Here is a 14,639-nt window from a genome sequence, read left to right on the forward strand (position 1 = left end):
TTCTTTTTTCCCCTGTCAGTCAAGGCTCACAGATTGCATACAGTTGTCATGTTTCTAGTCTCCTTTAATCTGCAACAGTTCTTCAGCCTTTCTTTGGCCTTTTTGACACTGAGGTTTTCTAATGAATATAGGCCAGGTTTTTCTTCTTCCTAAATTTCTCCCTCTCTCTTTTTTCTTAAGAGAATTTTTTCGTTTTAGGTTTGTCTGATGTTTCCTCATGATTAGATTCAGGTTATGCCTGTCTGGCAGGAATCTACGTGCCACTACTTATAAGAGTGTCCTCCTCAGGATGTTGTACGTGGAGGTACCCTTCATGGGTAAGATAAATTTTGATTTCCTCATCGAGGTGCTACTTTGTTTCTCCCCTAGATAGATACTATTTTCCCCTTGGAACTCATAAGCAATCTGTGGGGAGACACTTTAAAACCATATGTTGCTCCTCATTAAACATTCTCCCTGCAATTTATCAGATGTTGAGGGTTCTTGCCTGAGCCATTTTCAGGTTCCAGTGATGGTAAGTTTGGAGTGGTTGCTTTGAGAGTGTGGTTCTTGTAAGAGGTACTTTATCCAAGCCATGAGAGACCCAATGAGTCCTCTTCACATCCCCAACAGTAGGTGACTCTCTGGTGAGTCTTTCCCCCGCTCACCATTGGATGAACATTGCCAACTGCCATCTCTTTCAGCCCCCTCCATGTGTTCTGGGCTATCCACCCCTCTTTCTGTTCAGTCCTTCTTCAGACAGGGTAAAATGTCATTTCTTTCTCTTCTGCTTATTATCTGCAAACCTATTTCATACCTGTCTTCCTGTGATTACTTCCAGATAAAATTCGTTGAAGTTTCTGTTGTTTCCAAACTTTTAAGTCACGCATTTAAAGGCTGTTCATTGTTAATTTCAGGATAGTTAGTCACATCTATTGTTTGAATTTTGCTAGTTTAAAGTTCGAAGGGCAACCTGATTTTTCTGTTTTCCAAGTTCTTGAAAGTCACTTTATTGTCTGATTCTCATATTAGCTAGATAAGCATTATTATACTAATCGTTCTTATGAATACTGATAGTAATGTAGATATAGTTGATTCTAGAATAAATCTAGTATTTTTCCTGTTTAATTGTTTTCTCTTTCAAAAATGAAGTCCTTAAAATACTCTTCAGAAATCATGCTTTCTAATCAGTTGGGATTTTGCTTACAGTATTAATTTCTAAATTAATTTTGGATTTTCCTAGCAGAATAAAAAATGAACTGTCAAGGCTAAGATATTATATGCCATGGCAAAATGACTTATAATATGTATATTTTTATTTAACTTGTCCCTCTCATAGAATTTTCAGTCTACAAAGTGTCTTAAGGAATATTGTTTCAATCAATTCCTCATTTAATCAGTGAGGACTCTAAGATCCATAGGATTTTTGTTATTGTGTTCATTGCAAATCTGGGAGTTCCCTTTGCTTATTCACAGCCAGATCTCTTTTCTCCAAAAATGCTGCCAGTTTCTTACTTCTGGCCTTTAGAACTGATTATTCAAATAACTCAAGAAGCTTTTAAAATAGTCTTTGCCTTCATTCTTGTTCCCCTGCAATTAATGAGGACATAGAGCAGGGAAGACTTAGTCTAAACTAGGGAGGGGGGTGGGGAAATCCAGAGAAGCTTTCTGAAGGTAACACTTGAGCTTGAGTTTAAAGAATGGTCAGTGAAATAAAAAAAGTGGGAAAACTTGTGCCTGTACTTTAAGGTGGGGTTAGGTAAACAGTGCTTTGGTGGTACAGTCAATTAAGTGTCTGACTCGGTTTCAGCTCAGATCCTGATCTCACGGTTGTGGGATCGAGCCCTGCTTCCAGCTCTGCACTCAGTGAGGAGTCTGCTTAGGGTTCCCTCTCCCTCTGCTCCTTCGCTCCCCCGCCCCCCCGCCAATTCCCTCTCTCTCTCAAATAAGTATTTTTTTTAAAGATGGGGTTAGGTGAAATCCTCCACATGTTCCCATAGCACTTTAATTTATTTTCACACACATATCACATTGTATTGTAATTTACCTACCTACATCCTAGATGGATTATAAATTCAGTCAGAGCTGACACTGTCTTATTCCTGTTGTAGCTACATTACTTGGTACATTATAGGTACTCTATCCACTGATGTTTGAAGAAATGGATGAATGAACATTGTAAATAAATTTAACAAGAGATAATTCCAGGCAAATTATGGTGATAATCCATTTCTTTTCTCAGAAAACTCAGAGTGACTAACTGTCCCAGTTTTCTTGGGATTGACCTGATAACCTTATTTCAGCTCTCATATTGTAAATGAGTATCTTTATTTGCAGCTTATTTTATCCCATATTTTTTTACATTTTTGTGCTTTTATTTTGGTGATTTTACTGTTTAAAATGACCCCTAAGCATTGTGCTGAACTGCTGTCTGTTATTCCTAAGCACAAGAAGGCTGTGATATGTCTTAGGCAGAAAATACATGTGTTAAATAAGCTTCATTCAGGTATGAGTTATAATTCTGTTGGCCATGAGCTCAATGTTAATGAATTAGTAATAGAATATATCCAGAGAAAGGAAGATAAAATGTGTTGATCTGTATGTGAGACCACTCCAGAAAGTGTTAAAGTAACATCTATAGTGTGTAATGAATCTATGGAAAAGATGGGATAATAGTCAAATATGGATTCATGAGATGACAATTGATTTTTTAAGAAACACATTTTTGTGAGTCTGAAGCCCAAAGAAATTTATGGTCACGTTACCCAGGGTCAGGAAAATGTTAAACCCTTCTTGGCTAGTGTTTTATTATAAAGAAATACTGCACATAATTAATTATTTATATGAATAAATAAATTAAATAAGGTGCGTTTAAGCAGAAACACACATAAAACAAGGTTGTATTCAATAGGTTGGTGAAAATGTTGTGAAAATATTCTGACCAGGGGCTCATAGGAACATAACCCCTGTGTATCTCCTAAGACCTATGGTCAGTATTTGCTAATTTGGCATTTGTAGCATCTTTATAAAACATAACTCTCACAAATCATGAGAATCAGCTGTAGAAATATTCTGACTTTTCAAATTTTCAAATTTTCAAATTCTCCAAGGATACTTAATTGGAGTTGAGAGAAGGATGAGCAAGTAGTATTCTTAAAAGACAGTCCATGAGTCCTCGTCTGCCTTCTATCATAGCAGTTATGTGTTTCTGTTTTACATCTAAAAGTTCTGGGTTCTTCCAACTTTTGTTGGAAGAAAATAATCTGAGGGTTTTTTTAATTAAAAGTTTAAGAGCCACTGGAGTTGAAGATTTCTTAAATGTAAGAACTCTTAATTCTGATACTCTGAACTTTAGAATTCTCTTAAATAAGTTAAAATCCATTTGAGGTAACTTGTTGTTTTCTAGTTATCACCTAAAAAAGATTTTCTTTTAAGTAATGAATGATTGCTGCCTTTAAAAATGATTTTATTTGCATGAAAAAAATCGAATGTCTCATTGCAGCAAACATTCTTGGCATGTGGAATTAGCACAGTCAACTACTTTCCCTGACGGTAATGAGTCTCAATACAGAAGTGTTTTGATATCAGTTTTTGAGATTATTAGAGTGGCTGTCAGGTTGAAATGTATTTACACTCTTCCAAGGAATTCTAAAGCCAAACCATGTGGTATAAACCAATAAAATCCCTGAACTCTAAAGCACACATATTCCACTAAATAATAACGAATACAGATGAATATTATTGGCTAAATGACTAATGACTAGAATTTTCACTTTCTCCTAAAATAGATGACCTATATCATCCTGTTACCCTATTTTACTTCCTTGGCTCAAACTTTTTCCACATCTCATTAATTGATATGATTTACTGCAAGTGAACCCAGTGGTTTGCTAATGGCTTATCTTTATAGTCAGTTTAAAGTGTTTTTCAACTAAGTGACATAGGAAATTGTTTCTTTTTACAGATTTTCAAATGAACTGCAAAACAGTCATAACCAGTATCACCTTAGCGGTTAATTGTATTATGTATGATCAAAAGACAATTCAGTCTCTGATTTTTTTCACCATCTTAAGGAACACACTAGATCAACCCAGTGGTGTTGTAGATAGTTATTTGTTTTAATGGTTTCTAATTCTTTACAGAGAATTTTGTCAAAGGTCCTTGATAACTTTGATATAAACTAAATTACAAAAAGTTGACCAGCTTCAAAAATGTCCAGACAGAATAACCCAGTCTATTATGAGGATGATTCCTATTACTACTCCTGGAGAAGGATAGGCATTCATTTTTTAAAAAGATTTTATTTATTTATTTGAGAGAGAGAGAGAACATGAGAGAGAGAGAGAGAGCACAAGCAGGGGGAGGGGCAGAGTGAGAAGCAGGGCTGGGAACCTGATGACACGGGGCTTGATCCCAGAACCCTGGGATCATGACCTGAGCCAAAGGCAGATGCTTAACCGACTGAGCCACTCAGGTGCCCCAAGGGTAGGCATTCAACAGATGCTTTTTGAATGACCTCAGGCAGCAAGTGAATGAGAACATAAGCTTACAAATATATTATTATTACAGTACAGTAATATATTCTTTATCTTTTAGCTTATCTTTTCCTAAAAATAATCAAGTTTTAGTTGTTTTTTTAAAACTGAAAAATTCTACATGAGTTATGTATCAAAGTAACTAAATTTTTATTATAAAAATAATTCTGTATTATTTCGGTTTTTCATACCTGAACTGTGATATGTTTTGCATGCATCAACTAACTGAAGTCTTGCAACAACCCTGTGAAGATAGATGTGAAGTACAGAGATTATGTACTTGCCCAGAAACTTCTACATGGACAGCATAGCTAGTGCACAGATAACAACCATTGAATTGGTATCATATCTGCTTTTTAATTTGTTATTATTACCACCATGTTTGGTCTGTGGGAGGTTCACTTACTTGGTGGATGTTGATAGATGCTTAAAAATAGGATCTGTCCACAGACAGAGGAAGGCCTGGGCCATATATCATGGAACTGGCTGCTGCAGTTTCAGCCCAGGCCACAAGATGTAGGTAAACCTTTGGTGTCTCAAATTTCCGTGCTTGGGAAGTGTAGATATGATATACATACTACCAGTGGAATGTGAAAATATTACTCAAGCAGCCAATTTTGGTTTTTATTTGTTTTAGGATGAGGAAGGAGCAGGATACTATAAAAATTGTAGACTCAATTGACTGTTGGACTAAATTCACTGAGTCAGGCTGAATCCAAAGCACACAAGCTTCTGCTTTCAGCTAAGAAAATGCTGCATGCTTCCACAGCCCAATCCACCGTGAAAATTGAACCCAAGGGCTATGGCAAAATATGTGATATCAAAGACTGATCTTGGCTACATGCTATGAATATGCTATATGGTGTTCTAATAAAATAGCAATTAATATTCTAACGTAATGGGAAGTACAGAAGTAGTCCAAGGCAGAGTCAGCAACTTCCCTGTCATTGAAGTCCTTCTGGTCTTCTGTCTTAGTGTTTGGTGATCCTTACCATATAGCTCTCAGAATCAAGGTTTGCCTCATTGGTACAATATGGTTTCTCTACTTTTTGCCTCATGTCAGTGTTTCCAAAGGGAAGAAATACTTCTAGAATTTATTCCTTCCAATGAAAAGAAATACTTACTTGTAGAAATCCCAAGCAGAACTTTGTTCTTATCTCATTGGCCCCTAGTGGCCCGTAGTGGTAATCATATGGCTCCCGTAGAGGAAAGAGACCAGGAAATGCAGCATTTTACCTGGACACAAAGCCAACCTGAAAAACAGGGGATTCTGTAAATTACAGTGAAGTGGAAAGTGGATATTGAGTAGACAACCAATATATATGCCACAGTCTGTCCATGTTTTTGGACTAGATATCTTTTAGGCTGAAGCAAGTATTCTAATATCTCAGTATCTGAGCACTGAACACCAGCAATGTGTAAAGTACCAGTTTAGGTGCAGGAGAATAAAAAACACAAGATATAGGGCTGACTGTGTGAAGCTTAAAATCTAGTAAGGGCTTAAAAAATCTAGTAAGGGCTTAAGATATAAGACAAGACAGTGCATGACAAAAAAAAATGTATGTTAAATATAAATGTTCAGATGGTCTATGCCTATTAGCATTAGTGACTGAAAGAAATTAAATTGACTTTTTTCAGCTCTTATTTCCCTTACAAATTCTTCCACTGCTCAGGAAATTAGAATAGGTCTTAGTGACTCTAGGCACTTTTTTTACTCACTTGAGAAACACCTAGCATAAATTTTGGGGAAAACCTTATGGCAGATAACTATGTTACAGAAAATCTTTTGGTAAGAAAAAGAAATTAATCATAGAAAATAAAATGTAGATTTCCTTGAGGTAAAAGATAAAAACAAACAATCTGTTTCCCATTCATCCTGAAATTGGGAGCCTGAAATTGGAAAGGATGATTATAATGTTAGTAGAGATAGAAAGATCCCTTTTGGGGCTAGAAAGGAGGAAACTTTTTACATAAATTTTGCCTGAGAGAAAGTGATGCTGAAGCAACCTGTTGTTAATCTTGCTTTCACTCAATACTACTGCAATTTATAATTTAATATAGTATTACCTTACTCATTGTTTATTATTCTGGTTAGTACATGGTACTGGCTTGAAGGGACTCAGTCTTTAATTTCTTCTTTGCTTAAAATTATGGTTATAAGAACATGGATTTTTCAGAAACAGGTACATACTTATTTGCAGGATAAATAAAGCTTTACCAACCACTTCAAAACCTATCCTGAATCTTAGTTCTGAGTTCCTGTTTCATAAGGACAAATGTGTTTGAAACTGCTTTAGTATAGGCTGCGGGGGTTAGTTTGTTCAGAAGCAATAACTGAAGAAACTATTAAGATCATGCATTTCCTAGTTTACCATAGTGTCTACTGCTGAAGGTGTAAAAACCTTTGTTTCACCTCTTGGCAGAAAATGAAAAGAATTACACTAAAGTGGAAATAAAGATCTTAAATCGATAAAGGAGTTAAGCTATCATTGACAATTCTAGAAATAGTCTTCTGGCTTCCTAACCAGTGTTTTAGAACTGTTCTGCTTCCTAATGAGATGAAAAAGAAAGGTGTATCTGGTTTGGGAGCCTGGGATCATGCAGTATTTCATAATGAACAAATAGCATTTGGTTGAGTATTTAAAAGACACATTTAAAGTGAACCCATTACAGAATGAAGCTAAATTTGTGTGCCCCAAACATTTTTTACACATCATAAATCTCTGAAATTATCTTTTTTTTTGAGGTAAGTGATTTCTGGAGACATCCCTAAGAAAACTTTAAAGGATATTCTGTAAGTATTTTAGGAAGAATATGGAATAATTATGGGACAAGATAGTGTTGGGTATTGCTAACTGCCTAACTTTAAGCACTATATGAAAGAGCGTGGTATTTATCAAATCCTGTAGTAGAGTTTCAGCTGAGGATACAAGGAAGTTTTCTGGTGCTCCTCAAACCCATGTTCTCTACTTCAACTTCTCACAAAGTCCTTGGTATTATTATATTTTCTTTTAATCACATTTTACTAAAAATAATTTGACCCCCAAATGAATCTTTGAAATATTTAGTCATAGAGAAATGTATTTCAGGAGATTGTAACTTTTATTCTGATTCACCCGACCTGATAACAAATAGAATTCCTACTCTTGACTCTTTGTACTGTGTAACTTTTTTCCCTGAAGAAATGCCACCAAACAGCCTCAACTACTTTCCCCCCAATGCCTGTGCTTCTTTAGGAGAATATATGTTTTCTATTGCTGCTGTAACAAATTATCAAAAACAGTGTCTTCAAAATAACAATACAACTTTTATCTTATAAACTTTTATAAGATTTATAGTTTTTTTTAAAAAGATTTATTTATTTATTTGAGGGGGAGGGGAGGTGCAGAGGGACAGAGAGAATCCTGAAGCAGGCTCCCTACTGAGCACAAAGCCTAACTGGGGGCTGGATCCCAGGACCCTGAGATCAGAACCTGAGCTGAAATCAAGAGTCAGACACTCAACCAACTGAGCCACCTAGGTGCCCCTAAGATTTATAGGGCTTTCACTGGGCTAAAATCACATGTTGTCAGGGCTGTGTTCCTTTCTGGAGGCTCCAGAGGAGAATCTATTTCATTGGCTTTTCCAGCTTCCATAGGATCCCCTGTATTCCTTGATTCATGGTCCCCTTCTTCCATCTTCAAAGCCAACAGTGTTGCATCTCATTGACCATTTTTTCATAGCTACATCTCTCTTCTTCTGCTTCCCTCTAGCAAATCCCACTTGTGATTAGTTGGGCCACTCAGATGATCCAAGACGGTCTCCCCATCTTAATATTCTTCAAAGTTCCTTTGCCATGTAAGATAAAATATTCAAAGGTTCCAGAGCTTGGAACATAGATCTCTTTAGGGGGTCCATTATTCTGCCTTCCACAGGGATGTTCCCTGCAATACTATTTGAAGTTTCACCACTGCACCTCTTAGAGTCTCAGTCCCCACTTCTGGTGGTTCTTCCTGTTTATGGTCCCTTAAAATTACAACAGATCAGGCCATACTGAGCTGAAGCTGTTTTTTTGTTTTTGTTTTTGTTTTAAGATTTTATTTATTTATTTGAGAGAGAGTGAGAGCAAGCACAAGCAGGGGAGGGGCAGAGGGAGAAGCAGACTTTCCGCTGAGCAAGGAGCCTGACTCAGGGCTCGATCCCAGGACCTTGGGATCACAACCTGAGCTGAAGGTAGACACTTAACCTACTGAGCCACCCAGGCGCCCCTGAAGCTGTTTTGTTGAAATAGAAAGTATCACTTTCCTCATTATTCTTGTTGGTTTAGTTTTTGTTTTGCATCCTTTTCTTGTTATGGTTCAGACATAAATCCCTGAGGACTCTTCTCAACAGTGATGATCACATTAAAATTCTAATGTTAGTCCATTGGATACAAAGATCATATTTGATCTTGACACCTCCACTATAGAAGAAACAAAATCATAGAGAAGAAACTGACAGCCAGTTTGAGAAGGAGCTAGAGCAACTAGCTAACAAACATACAGCATTTCCTTATGCCACTATTTCTGTAAAATATTTTGCCAAATAAGAATGTCCTGTGTGTGTAGGGGATGTGTTTCATAATCAAATAAGTTCCAGTGATCCTTAGAGATTCATAATGAACATTGGGAGGTAGAAAGGCAGTATAGAACAGTTGTTAAGAGGACATATTCTGGAGCTGTGTGAATTTGGGCAAGTTGCCTAATCTCTCTGAGTCTTAGTTTCCTCATCTATAAAATAGAAGGAGAAAAAATACCTTTATACTGGGATTGTTCTGAGGACTGGATGAGTTAGCATTTGTGAAGTTTTTTGAATAACAAATATTATATACTGTTGTATGATAATTGGTAAAATAAAACAAAAACGAACATTCTGAGAAAGCCTGCTATAATCTGTTAAGCTTTATCTTAGAGTTCCCCAGTTATGTCTGGCCATGGAACTCTTCCCCCTGACACACACATACCAAATAATATCTATTCACGTTCCACAGAAATAATTTTCTACAGAAAGCCCCTTTTTTACTGATATAATGCTTTACTTTCTGCATTTTTTAATCATTGTCAACCTACTTTCCAATGATATTTTGGCCTTCATGTAAGAAGGTACAATTAAACTACAATATTATGCCATGAGGCAAGGGGTAGTGCCTCTCTCTAGTAGCTAGCACAGAACACATAGTTAGTTCTTAATAAATATTCGTTAAATAAAATAAAACAGTCAGTTGAACATCTGACTCTTGGTTTTGGCTCAGGTCATGATCTCAGGGTCTTGAGATCCAGCCCTGCACCAGGCTCTGTGCTCAGCTGGGTATGCTTGAGATTCTCTCCCTTTCCTTCTGCCCTTCCTCTAAAATCAATAGGTAAATATTTAAAAAAAATAAACAAAAACTTTTTTTAAAATTAAAGACCTTAAGTTAATGTGTACTAACCACTTACCTTACACCTGAATGCTTTTCTGTTTACAGATACCTATTTTTGAACAGTAAAAACTTTGTTTATGACTCACTTATATTATAGATTAAGGTATTCATAAATGACTCTGATTTGTTGATTTGGCTTCCAGTTTCTTATTATTTTGTATATGAAGCGGGTAAGAAACTGAAAGACACCAATGATCACATATGAATCACAAAGAGAAAGTTTTGTGAACCAGAGATCAAATGGATTTGTTACTCCAAATTGGTGTCAGTAAACAAGTATCTCTGTGCTATTCACTTTATTTCTATAACTCTATTCCAGTTTGCCTTCATTTAAGCTGAATATCTCTATTGTGAGATAACAGAAAAAATGGCTTCTAGCGTATCCTAGTGGGCAAACTTTTGGATAACAAAGCTTTTAATGTGCCTAACTCTCTCCTCCCTCTAATTCTGTTATTATTTCTTGCTTGGTCCTTTGCAGAAATGGAGAACAGCTGTTCATTGCCATCTGCTTAAAATTCTTTCATTTATATGAGAACTATAATCCATCAGAATTTCTTCTTCAGAATTAATAACCTCAGTTGCTTTGCTAGTTCATTTCACTAGCGACAACTACTCTGTACTGAGACAAATAAAAAAGTCCCTATTCTACAAGCACAGAACATGTTATCCTAAGAATAGAGAGCAGTTTATGAAAGAGCAATATATATGTGTACATATACATAAATTACATGTATATATAGTTATTCATATACATATTAAAATTGTTCTTATATAAGGAAAGTTTGACCAGTTTTTATGAGGAATATACAAAGTACTATGGAATTATAGAGATGGGAAATCTTTGAAAGCAAAAAAGATGAATCTAGACACAGACCTTTCACCTGTCACAAAAATTAATTCAAAATGGGTCATAGTCCTAAAATGTAGAAGTGCAAAAGTACAAAACTCCTAGAAGATAACAGGAGAAAACCTAGATGACCTTGGGTATGATTATAACATTTTAGATACAACACCAAAGACATGATACATGGAAGAAATAATTGATAAGCTTGATTTCATTAAATTTGAGAACTTCTGTTCTGCAAAGGCAATATCAAAAGAATTAGAAGAGAAGCCACACACTGGAAGAAAATATTTGCAAAAGACACATCTGATAAAGGACTATTATCAAAAGTATACAAAGAACTCTTAAAACTCAACAATAAGAAAATAGCAACCCAATTAAAAAATGGGCCAAATACTTCCACAGACACCTCACCAAAGAAGATATACAGATAGCAGATAAACATATGGAAAGATGTTCCACAGCATATGTCATCAGGGAAATGCAAACTAAAACAATGAGATACCATCACACACCTATTAGAAGGGACAAAAGTCAGAACATTGACAACATCAAATGCTGTGAGGTTGTGGAGCAACAGGAACTCTCACACATTGCTGGTGAGAACAAAAAAAAGTACAGCCACTTTGGAAGATAGTTTGACAGTTTCTTATAGAACTAAACATACTCTTAACATAAAATCCAGCGGTTGTACTCCTTGGTATTAGTCCCAAGGAATAGAAGATTTATTTCAACACAAAAACCTGCACATGGATGTTTATCACAACTTCATTCATAATTGTTAAACTTGGAAGAAGCCAACATACGAGTAAATGGATAAATAAACTCTGGTACACCTGGACAATGGAGTATTACTCAGAGCTAAAAAGAAATAATCTATTAAGCCATGACTAGACATGGAGGAACTTAAATGCATATTACTAAGTGAAAGAAGTCTATCTGAAAAGGCTATGCACTGTATGATTTCAAGTATATGACATTCTAGAAAAGGAAAAGGGGAGACAATGAAAACATCAGTGGTTGCTAGGGGTGGGAGGTAGGATGAATAGGTGGAGGACAAAGGATTATTAGGGCAGTGGAAATACTCTGTATGATACCATAATGATGTATATATGTCATTATTTATTTGCATAAACCTATAGAATGTACAACACCAAGAGTAAACCCTGAGGTAAACTATGAAATTAGGTGATTATGATGTGTCAGTGTAGGTTTATCCTCAATAAAAAATATACCATTCTCGTGAGTGATGTTGATAATGAGGGAGACTATACATGTGTGGAGGCAGGAGGTTATGGGAAATCTCTGCACCTCCCTCTCAATCTTGTTGTAAGCCTAAAACTGCTGTAAAAAAAAAAATGAAGCATTAAAAAATTAATCTAAACTATAGATAGCCTCTAAAAATTAATAAAAAAAATCTTAAAGGTCCCATAAATAATTATACAAAACATATGAACTGTCAATTTAAAAAGAGGAAAAACCATGTTTAATGTTGATATTTTAACCATATAATATGATATTAACTGAAAGGAATATTTTGCCTTCAAAATCAGTAATTTAAAAATATATACTGTTGGGACATCTGGGTGGTTCAGTGGGTTTAGCATCCAACTCTTGGTTTCGGCTCAGGTCATGATCTCAGGATTGTGCGATCAAGTCCTGTGTCAGGCTCTGCGCTGAGCATGAGCCTGCTTAAGATTCTCTCTCTTCCTGTTCCTCTGCCCCTCCCCCTCCCCTGATCATGCATGCATGCATGCTCTCTCTCTCTCTCAAAAAATATATATACATATATATATACTGTTTAATGCTGATAAATGTGTAGAGAAATGAGATTGCTAATGGGGGTGTATTGGTGAAATTAATTTCTTACATCGAAAACCAAAAATATCAACTGTTTGATCTATTAATTCTACTTCTAGGAAATGATCCCATGTTAATAATTTGAAATAACAAAAAACATTCACATATAAAAATATTTAAACAGTTAACATTTAATATTAAATCACATACAACATTAAAATTATGTTTTTGAAATGTTCTTAATGACAGGAGAAAAATTTATGTCTACACTTAGTAAGATCTTTTCATATAAAAAGTTTTGAAAAAAAGCACAGAAAAAGACAAAGAATGATGTCAAATATTCAGATGGTTATAAGGTGATGAGATTAGTGGTGACTGTTTCTGTGTGTTCCAACTTTATGGTACTTTCTTGAAAAATTATGTACTGTTTTTAAGTCAGAAAAACATGTGAAAATTGTAGAAAGTATAGAAAGGTATTTTCCAAGGCTATCAAATCCTAAAGAGAGCAAAGGGAACAGATTGAGGAGAAAGACATTGGTGACTTTCTGGTAAATGTGAACAGTCCTGGATGTGAGAGGAGAGCTAATAATCATTGAGGAGAAATTCAAAGAATTATTACAAGGAGTTAGCACAGACTGGAGGGGCTCTGCACACCATGAACCCTGTACATATTAAGCATTAAAGTTGATGGCAAAGGAACAGTTGTACATAGAATGGGACTTAGAGGAGTAATTAAGGTTCAACAAAGATTGTATTTTTAATAAAGGACACTTAAGAACATATGTCATAAGATATGGAGCAAAGTCCTAGAAGAGAACGCATGGAGACAACAGGTGATATATATAAAGGCCTCTCGTGTGTTCTCAGATATTATTTATAGTAAGTGTATTTCCTGACTTCAGTAAATTATTCAATAGAGTAAACAAAGTTACATGCAGTTATGCATTAGGTACATTTCCTTTTTGAAAAAAATATTTACAAGTTTAACTTTTTGTTCCAAAATTTCAGGCATAGACTATTTTATCTTTAGATCTTCTTAATCTCTTTTGTTTTCTTTGATAGAGCTGGGGAAAAAAAGTAAATAAATGAGACCTGCAAGTTTTCTGTGTATACTAATAGCTTTTAGATCACCCAGTTCTTGCATATAACCAACATGTAGATTTCATAGCTTGATTGATAAACTATCTTGTGGGAAGAACTGGCTTTCTCACTCTTTTTTTTTTAAATTTTATTTTATTATGTTATGTTAGTCACCATACAGTGCATCATTAGTTTTTGATGTAGTGTTCCATGATGCATTGTTTGCGTATAACACCCTGTGCTCCATTCAATACATGCCCTCCTTAATACCCAGCACTGAGCTAATCCATCCCCACACCCCTCCCCTCTAAAACCCTCAGTTTGTTTCTCAGAGTCCATAGTCTCTCATGGTTCGTCTCCCCCTCCAATTTCCCACCCTTCATTTTTCCCTTCCTACTATCATGTTTCAGAGGTACAGGTCTGTGATTCATCAGTCTTACACAATTCACAGCACTCACCATAGCACATACCCTCCCCAATATCCATCACCCAGCCACTCCATCCCTCCCACCCTCCACCACTCCAGCAACCCTCAGTTTGTTTCCTGAGATTAAGAATTCCTCGTATCAGTGAGATCATATGATACTTGTCATTCTCTGATTGACTTCCTTCGCTTAGCATAATACCCTCTAGTTCCATCCACGTTGTTGCAAATAGCGAGATTTCGGGGGTTTTTGATGGCTGCATAATATTCCACTGTATATATATATACCATATCTTCTTTATCCATTCATCTGTTGATGGACATCTAGGCTCTTTCCATAGTTTGGCTATTGTGGACATTGCTGCTATAAACATCGGGGTGCATGTGCCCCTTCAGATCACTACATTTGTATCTTTGGGGTAAATACCCAGTAGTGCAATTGCTGGGTCGTAGGGTAGCTCTATTTTCAACTTTTTGAGGAACCTCCATACAGTTTTCCAGAGTGACTGCACCAGCTTGCGTTCCCACCAACAGTGTAGG

This window comes from Leptonychotes weddellii, chromosome 12, assembly GCF_054177405.1.
Source record: "Leptonychotes weddellii isolate Sample4059 chromosome 12, ASM5417740v2, whole genome shotgun sequence".
Classification (NCBI taxonomy): Eukaryota; Metazoa; Chordata; class Mammalia; order Carnivora; family Phocidae; genus Leptonychotes; species Leptonychotes weddellii.